A 22784-nucleotide genomic window follows, 5' to 3' on the forward strand; every position below is an offset into this window, starting at 1 on the left:
AACCTGCTTCCCCCGTGCCCTGTCGTGAACCGCCGTGCTGGTAGACCGAGAGGGACCACTTCCGTTTGCTCACTAGACATGCTTGTCCAAAAGGCCCCCCAAAATAACCTACAGTAAGTTAGGCAAGATTGCATTTTGCACTTGAGGGGACAGAACAACTTCAAGAGAAGATTCTATCCTTTATTTCAGGGAATAATTAAGTCTCTTAAAGACTGCCTTATAGGTGCCTGCCTTTAAGGACCGAAACCGTACTATCTTGCATAGTAGTTCTGCATCATTAGAGATTTTAGTTTAGCAGGAGTTTCATACCTTTAATTGAACCATTTTAAATGTTCATTAGCGTGGTGCAAAACTGAATACAAAGCACTTCATTTACTGGATAACCACATTGTAAACATGTTTTGCCTGAATTGTGATGGATGATAAGATCTATTTACAAGATTATTTACAACAGGATTCCCAGTGAGTAATCCTTAAAGTAAAATCTATAACATCATGCACACAGCCAACATAGGTCAATTCTTAAGCTAATAAATTTGACATCCGTCATTTTAAAGAATGACAGGTGAAAGGAGAAGACAATGTCTAAGGATGTAGAAAAGCCTGCTTCTAGCAAATTGTGCAGGCCAGAATAGTGATTTTCTATATATCCTAGATGGCACGAGTAATCCTGCAAATGTTAGTTGGATTTATTAAAATCTGCAGACAATACATTTGTCTTACAAATGGTAGAGGATTAAACTTACACATCTAATTTTTCACAAGGGGTTGGAAGCCATTTCAAAAGTGGAATAAGTATCTCTGCAGTCTTGTTTCAGTCTCTTCTTTTTATACTCCTCCTCCCTCCTTGAATCTGGCACTTATCCCAAAATGCACACCATGTTCAAGAGAGGGAAAACACTAACCCTGTATAATTTGAATAAATGAGCTCTACATATATTGCCACTTTTAGTTCAAATTATGCAAAAATCCAAGATAAATGAGGCTGAGCATAAAAGCCCCTTAGTGTGTAATTATAAATACTAAAATGGTGTATTTTTCCAAAACAAGAACCTTTTTTTAAAAAATTTGCATACTCGGACGACTTTTGACCTGCAATAAAAATGTAACACAAGTTGGTAAGTGACTGAGTCAGAACAGGACCTTCTGTTTGCATCATTCCTCCTGCCTTCTGGAGTTTCAGTCTTTAGCAATTTGCTTAGATTTATAGTCATCTACTGAGCAGCTACAGTATGTAACCAAAAGCTCTCATCTTTAAACATGTAAACTGTTAGATTAAAATTCCAAGGCTTCAGGATATACAGAAATTCCATGGGTCGAATTATAGATAATAAGTTTGGGTCAAACCCTGAGATCCTTTAGGCTTGAATGTGTTTTTCAAGCCCAGCTGTAACAAACAAGCAGGATGCCTCCCGGAGCACTCCGGCTCCAGATGTGTGCCCAGCACAGTGTCTGGTCAGGGACGAAGCTCACTTATGGCTCTGATGATCAGCACGAGGAAGCAGAAAACAATAACTGGATAAAATCACAGCTAAAGTTTTTACTCAGGCTTTACTCAAACTAATTCCCACTGCTTCCAATCTGTTACAAAGCTGTAGGAATTATCCTAAAGGAAGCAGGATCCAGATATTTGAGTGTTTCAAGGTAGTTGATCTGGATAGAGACTTTTCCAGTTACTAGTTTTCACAGATAAAAATGCCACAACCTGTATAGTTTCATGGCATCATACAACTATTCATAACTTTTAATAGGCATTAAGTTAGAAAAATATGTAAAGATCAGAGCCCAATTCTTTTTGCCTGAATTATATCCCTTAAAAGACCCTTGAATTTTCAATGTGGCATTTAGATCACAGTGTCACTACACTTGACTTTACTAGGCACTCGGAGCCTGAAGATGAGCAAGGAGGGCTTAGCCTGAACTGGCGATCAAGTTATCGCTCCTAGCCGTGTGGCTCAGGACAGCCACATGGAAATCGGAGTGCGTGTTCATTCCTGAGCCATCCATCTGCAGAAGGGTGTTTTAAGGGAAATCGTATTTTCTAACAAAAACAGCATGGTAAATCCAGCAATCAGAGTTGTCAGAAGGTGGTAAGGTCTGACTGGACCTGGAGGCAACTATGTTTTATCTCTTCATGTCAAGGAGAAACACCAGCAGTGGGGGGAATGGAGTTATTGCAGAACTGGCTCACATCTCACTCTTCTGTAACCATGTAGCTAATTTCAACACATTTATCCAACTCCTGACACATTTACCCACATAAATGACAAAATATCAAGGCTACAGGTAACACAAAAATTAAACCACCAGCTCTCCTTACATTTCTCCAACTTCTCTCCCTTGTTTTCGTAAGCCCTTGATCATGCAAATAGCTCTGGCTATTGACCTCAGTGGGACCTTTCCAAAAGTCCCCTCAGGCCCACAGACCCACTGGGTCTGGTGTCTCCCACCCAGCCAGACCCTGGGAACCAAAGGCTGAGAAATGACAGGGGAAGGAGGAGGGGTGGCTCCGCCACTAGCTGACCACTGCTTGGCAGATTTTCGATCAAGCCACTGATTCAATACTCTCAGTCCTAACAAGACCATTTTTCTTGCCCAGACTGGGTTTAGTTTTTGGGCCACAGAACTGTCCCAAAGCTGCATCAAGGACTGACCCTTAGAGCAGCCTCAGCCATGCCATGGTGGCCATCAAAAAATCACTGGTGCAGAGTCAGAAATGCCTGGAGAGCGGCTCTGGCCTGGACAGTGCCTCTTCCTTGACCAACCCGTGGAGGTGTCGCCTCCGAAAATGGGGGCTGAAGCGTGGCGCACGCGGCCGGCTCCGTGGCAGCTTTCTGCTTTCCGTGCAGACAAAATGCAGGGAAACAAATGAGGCAAATGCCAGCGTTTGGTGCAGTTACGCTGATACAACATCAGACTCCTTAATACGGAACAACTTGTGAATTTATTGGACTAATCAGATTCCTGGTTCATTTACACAATTATAGAAGAGGTCAAGTGGATCCTTCATTTTAATGAGTTGACTAAAATCTGGCAGCATGTTGTTATAAGGCAGATAATTTATAAAAGCAGTTTGTATTTTAGATCACACTTTTACTCCACACTGAATAGTAATAAACGAGTACCTTTTTGTGGAAATGTTTCCTCTTTTTAAATGTCTGTTAAATTAACTTCTATTATTATACATTATGGTTGTTTGCTCTGTCTGTACAACTGGTCGCATGTTCTGTGTTTTAATTTTAACTGATTATAACTGAGTGGGAAAGTGTGGGTCCTCCTCTTGAAATTCAAAAGAAAATAAATGGATTTTTTATGGCCTGAAGAATCCATTCTTTACCAAATCATTTATCTTTGCAGAAGGAGTGCCTATATTCAATATGTCTTCCTATTTCCCTAATTTCGTTTCCCAGTAAATACACTCTGTGCTTACAAATAAATCGCCACTGCATTTCCACTGATATGCTTTGCTTTTCAAAGACTGAGCAAGAGGACAATTAACAATATTAAACAAATATCAAAGGTTGTATACAAAGCTCGGACACTGCAGTGTCTTCCCCCCCAAACAAAACTTGGATGAAAACGTAAAACAACAGTGTATACTCGTGGGATTATCAAAGGCATATTGCACCAACGGGAACCGGAGCGGAGATACACATGACCTTTAAACAGACTAGCTAGTTCTTTTTGGCTCACTTCAAAGATTTTTTAAGGGGACGAGAGAGAGTCATTAAGAAGGAAGGGAGGGAGGAGAGGCATTAAGACTGTTTAAATTGCTTTTTCTTAATTCCAAATTGTCTTTCTCTACTGAATCCTAACTTTATTACTTACATTGCATTTCAGGCAGTGCAATTACATTCTTACCTTGAACAAAGAATGAACTTTGGACACTATTTTGAAGGGTTTACAAATAAAGTAAACAGCTCAGTTGCATAAAACATGCATCTGAAGCAGAACTTCCTTCTTCCCAGATTAGACACACTCATACAATTTTATTTGTCAGATTCATCAGCTGCTATTTGAAAATATTTATTTTCAGTTTGTAGTAGAGAAGGTTAAAACTCACAAGCACACCCCACACATAACTGTTAAACTTTGATGGTTCTGTTAAAGTTGCATAGAATATTATCTTTACCAGTTCGTATATTAAATATTGGCTTTCAGTTTCAACTTGAATTGCTTTCTTTGTTCAGGCTGGATTAAATCCAGATAGGTTATCTAGTTTAGTTATTACTGTATTGTTCAAATGGTGCTTAACTGTATGTTTTACATTCAAGTGCAGAAATGCATGTGTGGGGGAAAGGTTTGCTAATTTTATACCTTCACTAAAAAAAAAAAAAAAAAGAAACAGAACATTTTCACATACCCAGGTTAAAAATTAACAAATCAGAATGTTGGACTTTTAACTCACTAGTGAGAGACAACATAAGGTTGGAATATATTTTAACTACAAGATTTAAAATATATGTGAAAGTATGATAGCCATGTTCAGACTTAATACTCCAAAGACGCTGCATTTATTATAGTTGATTTATTGCCTCCCGCAGGCACTTGTGAGCTAGCTATCACCTTCACATCCATGGACGTTGTACATGGCTAACAGAACTAATGGAGTCGTACAAAGTAAGATCTGCAAACATTTGCAAAGAACATTTGCTTTTTTACATTCAGTGTTTGTGTCCCCGTATTTGTGAACGCTGGCATGAATGAGGTTTCATTAGCAGAGATATTAGGGGGTGGGGGAAAGGGTTGTTGTCTCTAAATACCCATAACTGACTGCTGTAAAGTACATTTGTCATTTACAGTTTATCGTACTTTCACATTTCAATCATCCACTCAGGAAAAAAAAAACAAAAAACCCCCCATGTCATATGACCTAGGTCCTAGGGGACCAATTGTACCTACCAAATAATGAAGGGAAAAGCTTGGGAACAATTAGTTGGTTGAATTTGGTTTGAATAAATAATCAGTTAATGTCCAGATTGTGATGTGGATTCTGCATCTGCACAGGGCAGAAGGAAGAAGCAAGAACAGGGCCCCTCTGTGACGTGCCCCGGGAGAGAAGCCCAGCAGCACACAGCCCACCGGGCTCCGCTTGGCTCTGCTCTATCGGCGTCAGTCAAAACAGCCGGGAAGGCCATTGCCACGTGTTCAGGAGTCAGGACATCCTTTACCTTCACCCATCCGGCTGGCTTGAAAGTCGTAAGATTCTTAGAAAATAAGACAATTTTTAATTTGTATTTGAGCTGCGTGGCTGCACATAAATCTCACTTTTAACTTCCCTCTGAAACAACAAAGACAGACAACTTTCTTTTTTTTTTTTCCCCCAGAAAAGTAAGATTTACACTGAATCACAGGACTCCAGTAGATGGGGCTTGAAAAAAATCAGCAGGAATTCATCCAGCATTGCAGAAGGGACAGGTGGAGAGCATCTCCTGGCAGCCTCCCTCGCCTCTGCCGGGAGGGAGCTGCAGTCCTGCTTGGGCCTATGTGTGCCGCTGCGGGTCGGCATGATTATTATCGGCATTTTACAGGATGAGCAAACTGAGTCACCGAGTTAAGATTAGAAGACAGGAGTTCTGGCTTACTGTTGTTATCTGCAGTCTCCTAGACTACACTAGACTATCTATTACTCCCTATAATTGCAGATAGAACTAGTATTAGACTTTGGCACAAATCAACCCCCCCTCTGGACTTAAAACTTGGATCTGCACATGAATTTTACAGTTAGTTCTGCACCAGGCTGAAAGAAAATGCTGTGCCTTACGACATTTGAGGCTAGACAAAGGTCCAAGTGGTAAAACTGTTGTGCTCTATGCCAAACTTCTCCGAAGCGTGCTGAGCTCCCTTTCCAGAGATTTCTCAGAAGTTAGCCCTTGGTGTCGCAGTGACAGGTACTATACCAAAACCCGAGAAAGACAGAAGAGGGCACAGGATTTTAGGACATTGCTAAACCTCACAATCCCACCAGTTTATACATCTGGCAGAAATAATCGTATGGTGTGCAGAGGGCAAGCCAGAATGCTGGCTCACATTAATGCTATTTTTAGGCATATTAAGAGCCAATCGTGTGCCACCAAAATTAGTGGGAGACTCGGTCCTGTGTGCCCCACTGCACTCGGAGATCAAAAGAGGCTCTGGGTTTGCTTCCAAAAGGTCCACCCTGTCTCCCTCCCCCCAAGTCATAATTAGGTCTCTCTCTCTCTCTCTCTCCTCCAGTTGTGGTTGTTCCCGAATTTGCTGACCTCATGTAATTCCTAATTTGACAAGCTGGCTTTTTTGGCTATTTTTGTCATAACAAGTTCAAAACAGAACAGTCTGTCTTTAGAAGCCTCCATTCATAGGAATATTGGGACATTTCACGCAACACAACACCACCACAGAGGAAACCGAGCTTTGTCTCCATGAAAATAAATGCTTACAAAGACAGCAAAACAACAGGAGGGGAAGCTGCTTGCTCTTTGTTCCAAACAATTTTGCCAAGAGCACAAAAAAAAAGCACCTTGGGAAACAAAAGATGAACTTGTTAATAACGGATAAGTTATTGGCCTTGTATTTCAGAGGAAAACAAAGACTCTTGGATGCCTTTTATTTATACAGCTAAAATATTTCCTCCTGAAATATGTGCTATTTAAAAGTCAAACATTCAATACCAGGAATTACTAGAATGCTGATGTGTTGGTGTTTTTAAGTGAAAATTGTTGCTTTTGGAATTTGTTTTGAAGTGGATTTTTTTTTCCTGGAATGACCAGAACTGACTGGCCTCCTGTTTTTTTCTGCTTTTGCTTTGTTTGGTTTTACTAATATACTTGTCTCCCGTCAGTAACACTCAGCCTTTTTCTCAAGTCAGTTGCTCAATGGCTGGTATTACTCTCCACGCAGCTCACAGAATTCAGTAGCATTTTTGCTGCCACCCTGTTACAGAAACACAGCTAGCCAGAGTCCCTGGGCACACAGCTTTGTTTTCTGGTGCACCAGAATTAATGCAGAGGCTTGATCTGGACATCAGACTTTCTTATGGCAGGAGACACAGCCCTACCGAGAGCAGGGCTACCTGTGCAAGGCTCTGTTTTGCTAACTAAAACTGACCGGAAAAAAATGCAGGTCATATTCAGACAGAGCTGGTTTCCTAGAACAAACCGTATCTCTCGTACTCTCCTTTGTCAGCACGGTTACGTCACTAGTGAGTCAGTAACTACAGTAGCTATATTAGCAAAAGTCAGCAGTTGTAGCAACAAAAACTTCCGGTAATGACTTAGGCTTGGCTAAAGGTGTAAGAGGTGTATCGCAAGGAGAATCTCAGTGCTAGTATTACCGACGTAGAGCACCTTTACACCCGTGCAGTTACCACCGGGGCTTACAGCTGTATCAGCAAAGCAAACCGATACACTTACGCTGGTATGAAAGTTATTTGTGGAGTACATCTGACGTCATCAAAGTCAGTATTTTAATTTAAAATATACTTATTAGGATCTTCAGGATATAGGTAGATTCTGGGAACCAGAAAAGTAATGTTTGAACCCAGCAGGGAAAATATTGCCTGTGAAGTTCATGTCCATTGCCCTGAAGTTGGGTCTTGATACAACTTGTGGCCCAAGGCACAGCTCTCTTATGACTAATTCAAAATTACGTTTGTAGTTTGACTCCCTAAACCTTGTCTGGCTTTTTAAATTATCCCTAGAACACCTAGAGGGAGATGACTTTATCCAGTTAAAAAAAAAAAAAAGAAGAAAAACAAAAAGCTCTGCACAATCAATGCTTGTATGATCAGCTCTTCAGCACCTGCGCCTAGTGGCACTGCTAGCCTTTCAGGAGGGAACCAGCTACGATTTCCATTTCACTGGGAAATGCAATATTTTGGATTGTTTTCCATGCCTGAAAGAGTGCTCCACAGGACTTAATATATTTATTGGTGTTATACTGCTAAAGATCATGAATGGCATGATAAGAACCCAAGGCAAATCTGCAACCACAATATTTCCCTGCAAGAAATAGTGCAGGATCTGCTGGATGGCCCTGAAGTTTCCATAGTAATTTTATTGCAACTAGACAGAATGATTCATGTGAAGAAAAATGTGGTTTTCCCTCATTCAGTGTCCCTTTTCATATACCTTTAGTAGGAATAACTGATCTAGCCTAGCGCTAGCCGGCAGGAGTATTTAGGCCTCATAATTACTTATGTTTTGGCTCTGTTTTTTTCCCCATCCACTTGTACAGAAGATAAGAACAATAAACAGAAAATTACTTAAGTAATAGAAATCTACTCTGATTAAATGATCAATGAACAAATAACAACTGACTGTATTGCAGTGCTGCAAACCCAACTAAGTTTTGCATTGGGTTTTGACTTTGAAATCATGCCCAGTTTCTGTGCAAATTCTTCTAAGAAAAATGATCAGATTTTTGTATTATTTCTAATCTTCTTAGAACTTATTTGTAAAAATCATTCTTAATTCCAAAATGTAAGCATACTGCATTTTATAGTTTTGTGAGTCTGCAAATTGCAAGTAATGTTACCCGCTGGTTTCACAAAGCCACAGAATAAAAGACTAAATCCTCTGAAATAAAACTTCAGACCTAGGCACAGCTATAGTATCCTTGTGCTGTAACAGCAGGTTTCTCTCACTGCTTCTTCTGACATTGTTCCATAACCTGCTAAAACTCATAAATCAAAGGCCATAATAGCTCCTGAAACTCAACTGAAACTGGTTTTTTTTGTTGTTGTTGTTGGCTGCTGCTGAGGAAAACGTGTCGTTACTGTTTTTAACAAATAGGTGAATAACTTAATGTCTGATCCTTTGTTTTTCAGTCTCAGAACTGGGGCTGTGTGCAGCACTACAGTTTGTTCTCATGAGCCAGAATTACAGGTTTGGCCCCTTGGAACACACATAAGAACCTGTGAATAGCTCTTAAGTAGGTATCTTGATCCGGAGCTTTATGACCTTCAGAAAGTAATGCAAGATGCATCTACTTGACTGGAAGGATTTTTTAACTTGTTCTCAGCAGGGATATGCTTAAGTCTATTCAGACTTCCCAGCTATCCCATTGCCCCCTGGATCTACGCTTAACACAGGCCCAAGTATGCTCCTGTTTATTGCATGGATGGGCTGGACCTAATCTGGCTTTTATCAGGTGGGCCATCTGCCCTTGCTGTGGCCATTCCCTCAAACGAAATGTGCAGGCAGCCTGCCCTTGGACTGCTTTGCACGATGTGGACCCACCTGAAGCTCACGGCGCGTTACGGAAAGCAGTATCGACGTTAGGAGAAGCGGCTGCTCTCCGCCTCCTCTCCCCCGAGGCTCTGGTTCCTAGGAGAAGCGTTGTCGCATCCTTCAGACCAGGAGTTCTGAAAGTAAAAATAGAAAGCAAATTGCAAATTGTGGATGTACTTCATATAGATAAAGCTATATAAATGGAGATGCTATTGTTCTCATGGCCATATAGAAGCTCACCTATACAAAGCTCAATTTTGCCCTTTATTATAGCTACCAGTGTCCTACTCTAGAAGTAATCCTGCAACAATGAGACTATGTTAGGAGCTGGCACAGATAAGAACTGAGCTCAGACGTGAGACTATAGTGTACATATGTTTTCAACTAGCTAGCCCAAAAACAAGGAAAGCAAAGCTAAAGTGGCAGAAAATTCAGAGAATTTAATAGTCTGCATGTAGGACCACTGTGGACACTTATTTAGCAGCTCACACTGCTTGCAGTTAACTCTGGGCCAAGACTACTGTTACTACTTCATCAACTAGATTAAAACTGGCACCTATATGTATTGCCATCACATCTCCCAACTGCAGGATAGAGAATATGCTTAACTATAAACATAAATTCCTGTTAAACTCCCTGTTTCTTGGCAAAAATATCCATTTGGAGTCACAATTTCCTAGGATGTTTTGATTTGCTAGTTCAAAGTGATTTACTAAAGTGTTTTGGAAAACTTGCATGGAAAAAATAGGATTTTTGCCAAATGATCACAATCTACAGAGTTTGATATCTGAAATGCAGCAAGCAGTTATTTTACTAAATCACTAACATTTTATCAAAAGTGATGTGGCAGTTAGTGACTTTGGTAACACCCATGCTTCAGGAACCTTGGGATTATTGGAAACTGTTTCCCCATATAATGCAAGTCTCTAACCCTCGTAGCAGGGAAGAGGCAGCTAGAAAACATGAACCATGCGGGTTGAGGAAACAAAAAGCAAATAAAAAGACCCCACATTTATCATTTTAAATATCACTTATTTTAAGGAAATCTCACCATTCTGCAGGGCCCGACTCAATAATTTTGAATCCTTGAGCTTTGCAGTGGTAGAACTGAGTCATGCAAAACCTTTCCTGTTTGTCACCTGAGAGCTTCGTCCAAAGTCCATGAAAATCAGAAGGGGACGATTTCATTAACTTTTCTTTCCAGACTTTGGGGACAGATCAGAACTCCGAATCTGCAAAAGCCCTAAGAGCCACAGGAGTCCTGTCCACATGCCAACACCCTTTGGCTTTGGTACAGACAGGATTTCAACCAATGTGCTAGCGCTGTCCTGAATGGGAATGTTTTTTCTGCGTTACAATTTAAGTGCACAGATAGTGACAGAAATACTAACATGTACCAGTTTTAGAAACTTTGATCTTTTTCTTGACAAACATTTGTTCCCTAACTCACTCACACATATGCTCTCAGAGAGCAAAAGGGGGAAGGCATACAAGCGGAGCCAAAGGGAATGAAGTCAAAAATTTCAGCAAATATTAACAGAACGTATTTATTTATTTGCAGTTCCTGTCTGTCTCAAGTACTAACAGCAATAATCGAGAGAAATTTCAAGCACAGCCAGCTCCTGCTATCATATTTACTTATCGTAGTGTTTATTTTTTCCCATCCTTTCCAGCTTAGATTTTTCAACATAATATATAGATTTAAAATGGTACTTTTAATTAAGCTTTCCCAATCAAGTAACTATTTAAGGCAATGACGTTGCCTGTGCTCCATTTTGTTCTAGTTTGAGTGAAAAGAAACTATGAGAAGAAGCCATGCTTTTAGAAATCACCTCTTAACGATAACTAGAACAAGAAGTTATCTTGGCAGTTCTAGCGTGCTCCTGTCACAATTTGATGTTTTGTGCACTCCCAGCATTTCAAGTATGTTTTTAAGCATAAAGAGTTTTGTTTTTTCTTAATCTCCCTGCCCTATTTGGTGCATAATCGCCTGCTGAACGCAGCTTTATATTGATTGGTCATATTGCTGCTCACGAACTTACTGTTTAGCTACATCTGTTATTTTTCATAGTGGTTGTTAATCCCCCATAATTAACTTATGGGAGGCCTGATTTTCTCAGACTTCAGGGTTTAACAGAGGCCGCTCCATATCTCACCAGTGGTGCTCAGCACCATGGAAGTCTGCGTCCTAAGACAGGCTCTTTGAGTTCAAACAGATTTTATTAGCTATGAACCACTGTAATGGGGTTTATTGGAACCGATCCTAAAATTGTATATAATCAGATGTGATTAATCTTCTTTTGATGTATCCATGCGTGCAGTAGCTAAAGACTCTAATGATAACCTAGTCAATGTTATTACAAATAGAAAAGTATTGATCACTTGAAAGAGGCTTCCTTCTCTCCAAACTGTCCAAATTAACTTGATTTGTATAAAATAGATTAGACTTTTATGGACCAAAGGATGAACAGTATCAACCAACAACTGCACCTGCACATAAAAATGGATGTTTTGTCTAAGGAGTACCTGCGGTGGCTTCCTGAGTAGGATTTTCCACTCAACACTGCCATGAAGAATACCTTCTGGTTTGATTTTCTTAAGTATCAGGATTGGCATCTTTCTTTATGCTAAAATGATAAGAATCTTTGGATCTCACAAACGACAAACCTCAACAGATGTAAGGGTGCTCAGGAGCCCTGAACTTCCTCCCGAGCCCTTCATGATCACCAGTGATGGTGGTTCCACGGGATTTTTTGGTGCCTTTTCCTGGAGCCTAGGCACAGGGCTGAAGAGAAACCCTCTGAATCCACCCGTAAGATAGACTCAGATGTCCCCTAGACTTCACAGAGAGAAAAAAGTGTTTCCTGGTCTATAGTGTCTGCTCTTCAAATAGCACCAGGCTGCTAGCCCTAGGCCTGACTGTATGCCAGAAGCTAGAGCAGCTGAACTTTCTCCTCCTTGTTCCATATTACCTAAGACAAGAGAATCTGAAAAAAAGAGTCAGCTTGCAAAGTGATAAAAGTTTCAAGAAAGACCAAACAACTAATGACCTAGTCAGTTAACGTGATATATCACACTGTCTGCCTGCATAACCCAAGTCTGTGTTATGCACAACAAACACCTTTCTGCTCGTATCTCAGAAAGGTACCATTATAACTGAAATTGCGTAGGACATGTAGAAGTGGTCTTTAAATTAATATAGTATGTTACGCTGACAAACATTCAGTCTGTATCCTTGCAAAAGCAGTTGGTCAGACTTGCTACGTAGTGTCAAGCATTAATACTATGTTAGTGCTATTAATATAGTTAGATTAAAAATAAAGGGGAAGATTCTCAGCAGGCATAAATATACATAGCTTCACTGAGTACCAACAAGTTCTACTTGTTTATACCAGCCCAGTGAATTAAACAGTTCAACGTAAGAAAGTATTTCCTACAAAACAGTTTGGTGCGAGTACTGCACAGCACAGCAGAAACCAGGAGTAAGTACTCACAGCTAAACTTCCAAGAGATTGTAATGCGACCTCCACCAGGAACAAAGTCAGCCCTTTCCTCCACGGCCAAGAAAGTCTGCTTTTTGGTAAGACTGGTGTTTCAACAAGCTAGATCAGGCTTTTTAAAGCAGAAAGAAATTTCCTTTCTTTTGGGAGTCCTTCCAATATTCAGGGAAAGAGCGGATCCCAGAGGGCACTGGACATGCTCTTGGCCAACCGTGCGCCGAGTGAGCGCCCTTGAGAATGATTTTACCCTGCGAGTACGAAGTCAACTAAGCCAGTGAAGGGAAGAGCAGGAGCGAGGAGGCCACTGGAGCGTGCCAAGCGACCCGCCAGCGGGAATCAGGGCACGCATCTTGCATCCCCCCGGCTGCCCTCTGCCCCCCGCTTCAGCACACGCCAGATGACAAAGGCCTGTCGAGTCTATTGTTTTAATGCACAAACAATTGCCCGGGCAGAGGTGTGTGTGCAAACGAGCTTTCCTTTGGATGCAATACCTGCTTTCAGTTTGGAAAGTGAGGAAACGACCCAGTGCATTGCAACAGATGGGAGCGGAGCACAAAGAGCGGCCGGCGCACAGCCGGCTGCGGGGCTGGTGACTCATGTTTATCGGCGTGATAAACAAGCAGTGCGTTCAGATGACGTACCCGGGTGCATTTGCCAGGTATTACACTGTGGCTTTCTGCTGCACTGACTGGTAGACAAAAGCCAAGTTAGTTGTGAAAATTTAGAATTTTTTGCTTAAAAAAAAAAAAAGTGCTTTACCTAAAGATATCATGGGTTTACTGCAATGATTAAGGCTCAACTTTTCCCACATCTGTGAGGAATGCTTAGACATTCGTGATTAAAAATAAAAATATCACTCTGGGCAGGATTTTAACATTTTTTGAGGGAGTGTGGGATGATGGGTGGGTGGATTAGATAGTAATCAGCTGAATAAACTCAGCTGAGCTTTCAAAGTTAAACTTCAAGCTATACAGGAAGATTTGCATGGTGGGACATTAAAAAAGTTTAATTGTGTCTGGCGTGATCTGTTTTTATTTAAGTGTACTAATAGAAATGCAGATCACTTTTATGAAAGCTTTTTTAACCAACTGCTTTAAAAATGTATCAGTGGCTTCATAATATGCATGAGAATATGGCAAATATAATTGATAGATGTGAAACAGGGCATAAAAGTGTTCAGTTAACCAATACTAAACAGTAAATGCTGCTTTTGGGAATTAAGTTAATGAAATTTGTCCTATTGGTTAGTACCAAAGGAGTAGGAAGTATTTCCTTCCAAATATAAGCGTTGCTATAGAACATAAATACACACTAACAAAACACACAGTATTTTGATTAGGCATGTTTTCCTTTGTTACACATTTGCACATAGATATGCACTGCATTTGTGCATTCACATGTTCAGGCTGTGTTTAGCAGAGTCTGTTATCATACAGCCTTCTCTGCCTGTCTCTTTCCACACATACAGATTCAAAGAAACAGCTTTCCATAGCACATAAAGAAGTAAATAATGATATGCTACCGAGGAAGAAATGTTCTCCTAGAGGAGACAGTTTCCTTTCAGAGACACTAAAACACAGCCTCTGTTGAATTCTTGCCCACAGCTTTGCATCATTGCTTTTTTTACTACGCATAAAATTGCATATGCTGACATATGCAAACAGTGTGCTTTAGTATTTTCTTATTAACTATGACATTTATTCTTGAAAACTGAGAAAATATAATTTCTGACCTGAATGTTTAGAAAACAGTTTAGTAGGTCACTTTGTATTAAGAATTTCTTTGTTTCAAAGGTTCAGGGGCCTTGGAACTTCCCATACGCTACAGTTCATTTCACCACATGCATCTGAATTTATTATTGAGGATGCATCCTGGCCACTGACACATAGTCAGGCTGGGTAAATGTTCCAGTGGAAACAAAATATTCCAGGAATCTTAAATATTCAGTGTAAAGATAGGGTAAAAGAGCTTTTCTAATACCAGCAAAAAAGTGTGGTGCACTAAGCATTTCCGGTAAAATAAAAAATATGTTTATGCTAAATGCAAAGTATGCATTTTCCTTAATAGCACAGCCTTTCTTAAGCCCTGTGGAAAACCAGGTAATGCTTTAAGTTTGCCAGATGTGGCAGGTCTTTACTAAATGTTTCATTGCACTGTTACAAGCCCTTGCTTGTGTTAAGTTGTTGTGTTTGAAAGCAAATTTGCAAGCAAGTGGAACTTGTATCCCTATCTGTCAGTAATTCCTCATCACACTCAACAAAAAGTCACTGCTTCCCTTTTTCCCCGCCCCCTGAATGTGAAATTGCAGTAAATCAGTCAACAGCACTGTTTAGCATATAAAGCAGAAAACTTCAAAGCAAAGCAGCCTTTTCTCTCCACCTATGAAATTCCAGACCATGCTCCTAAATTCAGGGAAATCTACTCGTCCTTCCTACTTACAATTCAGAAAGCCTTGGTGATGCATATTAAAGGGCTGCTGTCAGCTTACATTGTTTAAAAACGGACTGATTAAAAAAACATTTGGGTAAAGCACCCTTTATGTACTGCGTGAGGAATATGCTCATCCACTAACGCTGCTCTCCTGCAGCCAGCAGAAGGCTGAATCATTCCAGCTGACGAGCCCTTCCAAAGCTTACATATATCTTTATTGTTTGAATTTATATATCCCATTTCATATTTTTTTCCCTCTTTTGCTTGCACTTTCCTTAATAGGTATTCAAAAGAAGCGTGACCAGGTCCACTCAGCCCCCTTCTTTTCATGTACCCCCCTATCAGTAAACCTTCAGCTTTGCAGATGTTGAATCACCAGTAAAATTATTTTTCCTCCAGAGTCTAGGGGAAGGGCTGCCCCTGTTCTTACGCTAGGTTATGATAATCTTCAGGTCTCTTTCTGTCCAAACACAAAAAAAATCCCTGCACGCAGGTTAAATGATACTTTCAGCTCAGTCAATTTGATATGGTGAGCTATGGTGTATGTTTTCTGCAGCAGTGGAGGTGGCAGGAGGCTCCTACCGCTTTTGTACCCCCTCCCATTCCCACCTTCCTGCCTCTGCAACACTTCGCCACCCGGTAATTTCTATAGATAAAAATGTCTGCAAGATTGTACTGTAACCCAGATCACCAAAACTATCCCAAATAAAGTAAATTCTTCCCTGAAACAAACATATCATTAAACTACGGTCTAAGACCCCAGCATTTTTCCCACTCGGGCTGCTACCCTTCCGACTGCATATGGAGGACCCAGGCCATACTGCACTAGAAGGAGATGGCTATTTTCTGCAGCTGAAATTAATTTCTTTACATAGAATCAGCATGAGGTCTATGCACTATTTGATAACTGCTGAACCCTGATGATATTAGATTTCTTCACTCTTATTTTAACCAGTTAATAATCATGAGCAATTTCCCTCCTGCTCCGCTGTGTGTGTTTGAGAGGTGCAGGAAGCAAAGGTAGCAAGCGTTCCCGCAGTCACACCCCAGGCTCTGCGAGCAAACTGCCTAAATCTGGGCTTTACGTCTACACTGCATTAACAAACCTCTCATTTGGATACATTGCCCTTTCCCAGGGTCTTGCATGAAGCTTTCCATATGCCTGCTCCACATTCACCGAAATCAAAAGAAAAATTACCATTGGCCCCAATGATTTCTAGGCTGTGCCCTGTATAGACTGAGAGATGCTGAAAAAGGGAATAATCATTACACTAGAGACCTAAAGGGAATATGCTTTAATATGTCTTCTTCTGACAAAAAGATTTTTCTTTTATTAAAAATAATAGCCTCAAAATCAGGGGTTTAGCAGGGCCTGTGCTCTCTCACTAACATACCTAATAAACTCCACATGTTTCAACCTTCACACACACTACTCACAGCAAAGAGTACTGAGTTAATCAGGGTTATCAATCTGAACAGCTCCCGTGTGCTGCTCCCAGTGCCTCCCTCAGCACCTGCTTTCCGGACAGGACCCCGGCTGCTGGGACCCTGCAAGCCGCGCAGGAGGGTGACGGCCGAGCGAGGTAGCTCGGTCTGCGCGCTGCTTTGTGAAAGGAGCCCGAAAGGGCGAGCGACGCTGGCGTCACGGCACCGGGGACAGCCCGCAGCCCGAGGTAGCAGTCGGACCAGTCTAACAGACTGCTCCTCTCCGGGCCGGGTAAGCCATTAGGTTGACTCGGCTCAAGTGTAATGTTAAACTGCACTTTACTTGCTGCATATTTTGGTCTATCTATACAACACAATGAGGAATCAAGATAGCAGATAGCGCGTAGCTATAGCAGCTCCGGCTGCGAGCTCAGCCTGGGCAAGTGCCTGGAGCCCGTGTTTCAGAGCTTTACAGTTATCAGTACCTAAATTAGGTAATTTAAATGGGGGTTAGATATGTCAGCACCGCCTGCAATTGTGTCTTTGCCTGCAATATAGACATAGGCTGTGGGCTGATGTTCAAGGCAGATACAGCCATAGCAGTTTAAGAAGTCACTGCCTCCAGCGGTGTGTTACTGCCCGGTGCATACGGTTCCCATCCCCAGAGCGCGTCGGGACAGGGAGGCACACGGGTACCCGAGCAGCATCCGCTCCACGTGCGCTGGCTGGGGCCGGAGATCACTGCCCCCAGCACAACAGCCACATGTCCCCGCTTTGGGGTGCCCAGGTCACTGGCCAGAGCCTTATCTCAAACTGCTGATGAAGGGGGGCTTAACCTATGCCACTGAAAAGCAGCGAAGGATGCATTTATCCAGTATGCTAATTCCAGCTGAGGGAACGTATTCTGAAATGATTGCAGCTGTATGGGTTAGATGTTGTCTAGCCAGAGCTGTAGCACCAGCAGAGACTGAGAAAATACCATCTTCACAACGCACCAGACCAAATAATAAATTTAAGAGTCTAGAATCTTATTCTTTGAGGAAAACAAGCTGCCCAGTGATTTACTTTTTTGTCATTCTGCAAAACGCTGCCATCGGTACCTAGTGTGCGTGGAGGAAGGCACAAACTGCTCCATGATTGACGGTGCCTGAAGAGAAAGGTGAGCACAGCTATTGCGTGGCCATCTGTGAGCCACTGCGTGCGTGCCCAGCACAGATTTCAACAATACTTACTAACAGACATTTAAACCAAAACATAGTATTTTAAAATACACTACATCTTGTTGCCCCCCAAGTTGCATCATTACCTAAACTAAAACATTTTAATCAAGGAGATGCTACCTATCCATCCATCTTCTTTCTCAGACTAATCCTGTGTATGCTTTAAAAGAACCCTGGATTATTTTTTCTTTCACCATAGTAAAAAGATACATGAAGATTTTATTCTCTATCCCATGGCCTTAAGTTGATGGTTTCTAGTAAGTCATAAATATTTGCATTAGCAGATGGTGATGTTTTATCCTTCATCACAGGTCCTTAAATAGATTAAGTCAATGTTGTCAAACCCAGGGGAATTAAAGAAAAAGTCAGACACACCGGAAACCGTATGGTCTATGACAAATCAATACCTTTCTTAATCTGCATAAACACAGGGATTTCAGCTCTAAGAGGCTATTATTAAGAATTCCTGGGCTCCCTTCTGATTTTGATGCTGAATTAGAAAGACAAGGTCCCTTCCAATAAGGTAACTAGATGATACCACCCTATACTTATGTCCTAACACTGATTTGACATGTGAATCCAGACCCCTCTCTGATTCTGAGCAATGTCCCATTCCAGAGAAAGCCAAATTAGAAGCTTAAAGCTTGCAACTCACCCATCCTGAGAAAGTGCCTTAACCGCAAGGCTGCTGGTTATTCTATGAGTGACACTGTGTCATTAAAATAGTACATGTCCACCAAAGACTGTTTGGGGCTGAAATTCTAGCCCCTCCTTGATTAGTCTGCAAAGTTTACAAATGCCGTGCCAGTACTCTGTCACCAGCATCTCTCAGTCCTTCTGGCCAAACTGAGACAGATCCACAGCTTGTGCAAGCTTGTGCTTTTTTCCGTGTCAACACCAAATAGAAACATTTACCCTGCATTGTGGTTAATTGCAGTGGTCACCTTATTACCATCACCACTAGGATTAAAGGCAGGAGCCAAATCTCTGTTAGTAACTCTTGCCACCTGGTATAAACCACCTGAATTACCCAACCAGGCCATTTCAGTAGCGCCAGTTCCAGTAATCCTGGCATCCAGGATTACAAATTTGTTTTTCTCAAGATGTGGGCAACACCCTACTTCTGCTCTTTTAAACATCAAAAAGAAGCTAATTGACAAAGTTGTTCCAAAATGAAAGAAAATAAACCTTATCCATGACAGCCAACCAAAGGGGGGGGGGGAGACTTATCTAAAGTTTATTTTAACTTTTACAGGGCTGGCACCACCAGCTTCTGGATCTTTTTCCCTTAAGGTTAGGTGTTCCCAGAATTAAGAAAAGCTGAAAATTGTTGCTCAGTATTTTAAAGAGAATGGGAAGAACTATGCCCAAAAGACTCTAAATCAAAGACAGATTCTTGTTCCCCTAACCTTATCCTTCTCAGGAGCAGGAGAGCAAAATGTGGTGGTGGTGGGGTAGGGGGCACATTAAGGAACCAAAACAGAAGCCTATTTCCTTACTTTGCCAGATAAATGCCAAAATTTTTTTCTTGAGCAGCTCAATGGTTTGAAAGACCCATAATCAAACACTTCCTCACCCAGCAACCAATAAAGTCTCAACCATTTTAAACTGTTGAGTCCCACCAGTCTAACCCATCAGGGCAAACCCAGCCCCGCTGGATGATATGTACAGGTGGAAAACCCCAAATCGTCTCTCATCTTAGATGTAAACACTTACCAGGTGCTTGAAACCCTGAAGGACAGTGCATGCTTTCCTTTAATAGTAAAGTCAATAAATCTGATCATCTCAGAATAGTAAGAATGAGGCAGCTAAAATTGAGACAGAATTTGGAAATAATTAATGTTTGTAGGATTGCAACGTGATACAGACATCTTTTACGATGCTGCATCTTAACACAAGTTCCCATCTAGAGAAACTTATATGTGTGCCTAATTTTCCATGCACAATCCATCAAAACCTGTCTGCACTTACAGGTTACAGGCCTACATCTTGGAGAGGCTGGAGCTATAAAATGTATCATTTCTCAGTTCTGTCTATACTTCTGACACTGGCAATCATCAGTGACACACAAAATCAACCAGTTCATTGCTGGGTTTTTTTTTTTTTTTTTCCTTTAAGCAAGGAGACTTTGAAGTAATTTGCTCATGGGCAGTATGATCTTTAAAGTCAGCTCTGAACTCAACTCATTCATGTTTGGTTCCTATGTGAACACATTAAATACATCATATATGTCTTTCTCTCCTCTCCCCAAAGTGACAAACAATAATGATGGCTTGTGAAATCCAATTTTGCATTTTACTTCAAAGCATTTTATTTCATAAGCTCCTGAAGCTTTTTGTATTGATCCCAGTTAAGGTCATCTATCTGCCAGTTTTTACTAGTCTTTTCTTCACTGCTGACTGCGGCATGTCTGTCACTGAGGAAAATACAAAACCTGACAAATTGATACATCCAGAGAACTTCTAAAGAATTGTGTATGTCTATCTGCATCTTCTGCAAAGAAAAACATAAACATAGGTTTATATAGTTATATATTTTGTGTATGTACAGTTAAAATAGACCTAATATAATATAGATGGGACAGAAATGAACGTACATTCTAATACCTGTTGCCCACAAAACAGATTTATATAAATTTTATAGATGGCACAGTTTAGACATTAAAATATAAATAGATCTCAAACCAAAGCCAAATTCTATTTGAGTTCAAAGAGGCACAATTTAAACTCCTCTCAGATGTGTCTTTCCAAGAAAAATCTGCCGCTATGTAGAAAAAAAAATCTTTATATAAATTATTACGATGGTCACAAGAGCTAGTGAAGGACCATACCAAATTGTTCTGACTTTCCAAAAAATCAGAATAAAATGCTTTTTGAAGTCAATGGCAATCCATTGAATGGGAATTCTAAATTAGGGCTACAGTAACATGTCTGGCAGAGATTCAGACCCTCTAAAGTCACGTTAAGAAACTGGGCACGACCTCTGTTTCCACGAGTAAAGGGTGCAATAACTTGGACTGGTCTTTTTGCTGGGTTCTCCTGTGTCCCGAGATCTCCAAAGGCAAAGCGCAAAGGCAGCGAGAGCTCCTCCACGCCGATGTGCCTCGTCCTCCTGGGGCGAGGGAAGCAGCTCACTGAAACCAGCCCCAGCTCGGCCTCCACCATGGCCGCTTCCTGCAAGGGCGGAGCGGCTGGCTGGAAAAGACCGAGTCAAATCCAATTCTTCCTTAAATTAGGAGCTCATATCTAGGGTGCTGGTTCAGACCTAGCTTTTCTGACTGTCTGATGACACAGCTGCCTGTTAGAGCTTGCTTTCTTCTTTTCCCATTGGGAAGGCAAGAAATAAGAAAGAGAAGCAGCAAAATTCAAAATTCAAATTTCAACTGAGCTGAACTCAAAATTCACATTTCAGCCCCTGCTACACTGGCTCTTCAGCCAAGTGTACAGTACTACCAAGGTAGCTTTTAAACATTTTACGCTAATCCAGTTTCCCAATAGATACTTTGGAACTGGTGTGAGCAAGATCAAACCACCGCAGTTCAGACCAACGATGTGTCTTTCAGTTTGTCTAGACGAGATGCGCATTGCATCTATTTGCCACTGCTTGGTGCAAATTGCATTAGGAGCATTCTTAAACTGGGGCGTTTATCAGCAGCTGAGATTGCGCAGCGGGGAGATAGCTGGGAGCAGAAAAGCGGGAAGCACATCTCAACCTAGAAGATGAGACTCTGTCTAATTACTACGTTGTGACTAAAAAGCCTGTGGAGAAGAGCTATGGGCAGGATCATAAGAGAGCAGCCAGGTAATCAGAGAAGGAAATGCAGCAGATGGAATAAAGTGTTATGGCTTCGTAAGCAGATGATGGAAAACTCACATGCAAGAAAGAATCAGAGAAGGGCAATAAAGCAGTCTGAGGCCTCTCCATGAAGGACGTAATATTAACGTCTGTACTCAAAGAATGAGATTACGAGCTTGCTTTTTATTAAGAAGCTCCTAGAGTTCTGGTCCTAATGCTGTAACATCTTCTAAACACCTTGTCTTAAGCTCAGCCTCTGTGGAATATGGCAAATGTAAATACAATTTTGAAATGAAAGAGTCTCTATTTGTGTAGTATTATTTGTAGCCATTTAAAGTACTTTTTGTCTGTGTTTATTTGATTCCAACTTAGTGTGGCAATTACTAAGAATGACATTTAAATGACTAAAGCATTTGCACCAGAGACTGCAAGCATCTTCATTTATTTGGGCAAAACAATAGCATAATCTTCACAACTATTGGAACATCTAAACTCGAATTTCTGCCCTAAAAAGTCCAGTTATTTCCTGCTTATTTGTAAGAAGATTTCCTAGGGAAAAGTCCTTTGCAAAAGGTTCTCAAGTAACAAAAAGCCCGTATCCCCATTGCATTATTCTGTTTGCTGCAGTCTGTTACATTAAACACATACTCCCAGACAGGTTATGCTGCTCTAGGGGCTCCCGTATTCTCTGCCTGTAGTTGATACTTCTCTGCTCTTAAAGTGTTGTACTGCTGCATTCTTTCAGGATCACTCAGTGTTGAGTCATGCACTGTATCACTAGCAAAAACCAGCCTAATTAAAGAGTAAAAGGTGGTTTCTGCCATTTCATCCTGGATAAGCAACTGAAATGGAAGGATGAGCAGTTCAGAAATGGTAAGACAGTGATATGCCAAAAGTAAGGAAAAAGTCCAACTTACCCCTCTACATCCTATTTCACAAAAGAACATAATCCACTGGCGCCCCAAAGAAGGCCCCGACTGTACGCCTCTTGTACGGCAGAAAGAACAGTCGTCCTGAAATTATTCTAAATGTTTCACATGCCTATCGATTCCTCCAACTTGCAAGAGCTAAACAAAGGCAGAGAATCACACTCTGACCCCGTTTAAAAACATCAAAGTGTCATAATATCAGTCCCGAACCTTCCTTACCAACCAACCTTCAGCGACTCTGCTACAGGGCAGCTGATTATTCCTAATCTGTACCAA

At 41.2% G+C, this 22784-nt stretch overlaps 1 long non-coding RNA gene across 2 annotated transcripts in view; it reads right to left on the reverse strand.

Moving 5' to 3' along the window:
• LOC112982871 (uncharacterized) overlaps positions 1-12922 on the reverse strand; it is a 30313-nt gene extending 17391 nt beyond the window's left edge. The window contains exons 1-2 of one of the 2 annotated variants that reach the window (XR_010391920.1): positions 12704-12922; positions 9219-9343 (exon numbers count right to left, since the gene is read on the reverse strand). This is a non-coding gene — a long non-coding RNA (uncharacterized LOC112982871). Of the gene's footprint in view, positions 1-9218; positions 9344-10260; positions 10426-12703 lie in introns of those variants that run through there. The other variant, XR_003259082.2, reaches the window with a different exon arrangement.
• Between the last annotated feature and the right edge of the window lie 9862 nt (positions 12923-22784).

This window comes from Dromaius novaehollandiae, chromosome 16, assembly GCF_036370855.1.
Source record: "Dromaius novaehollandiae isolate bDroNov1 chromosome 16, bDroNov1.hap1, whole genome shotgun sequence".
NCBI lineage: Eukaryota > Metazoa > Chordata > Aves > Casuariiformes > Dromaiidae > Dromaius > Dromaius novaehollandiae.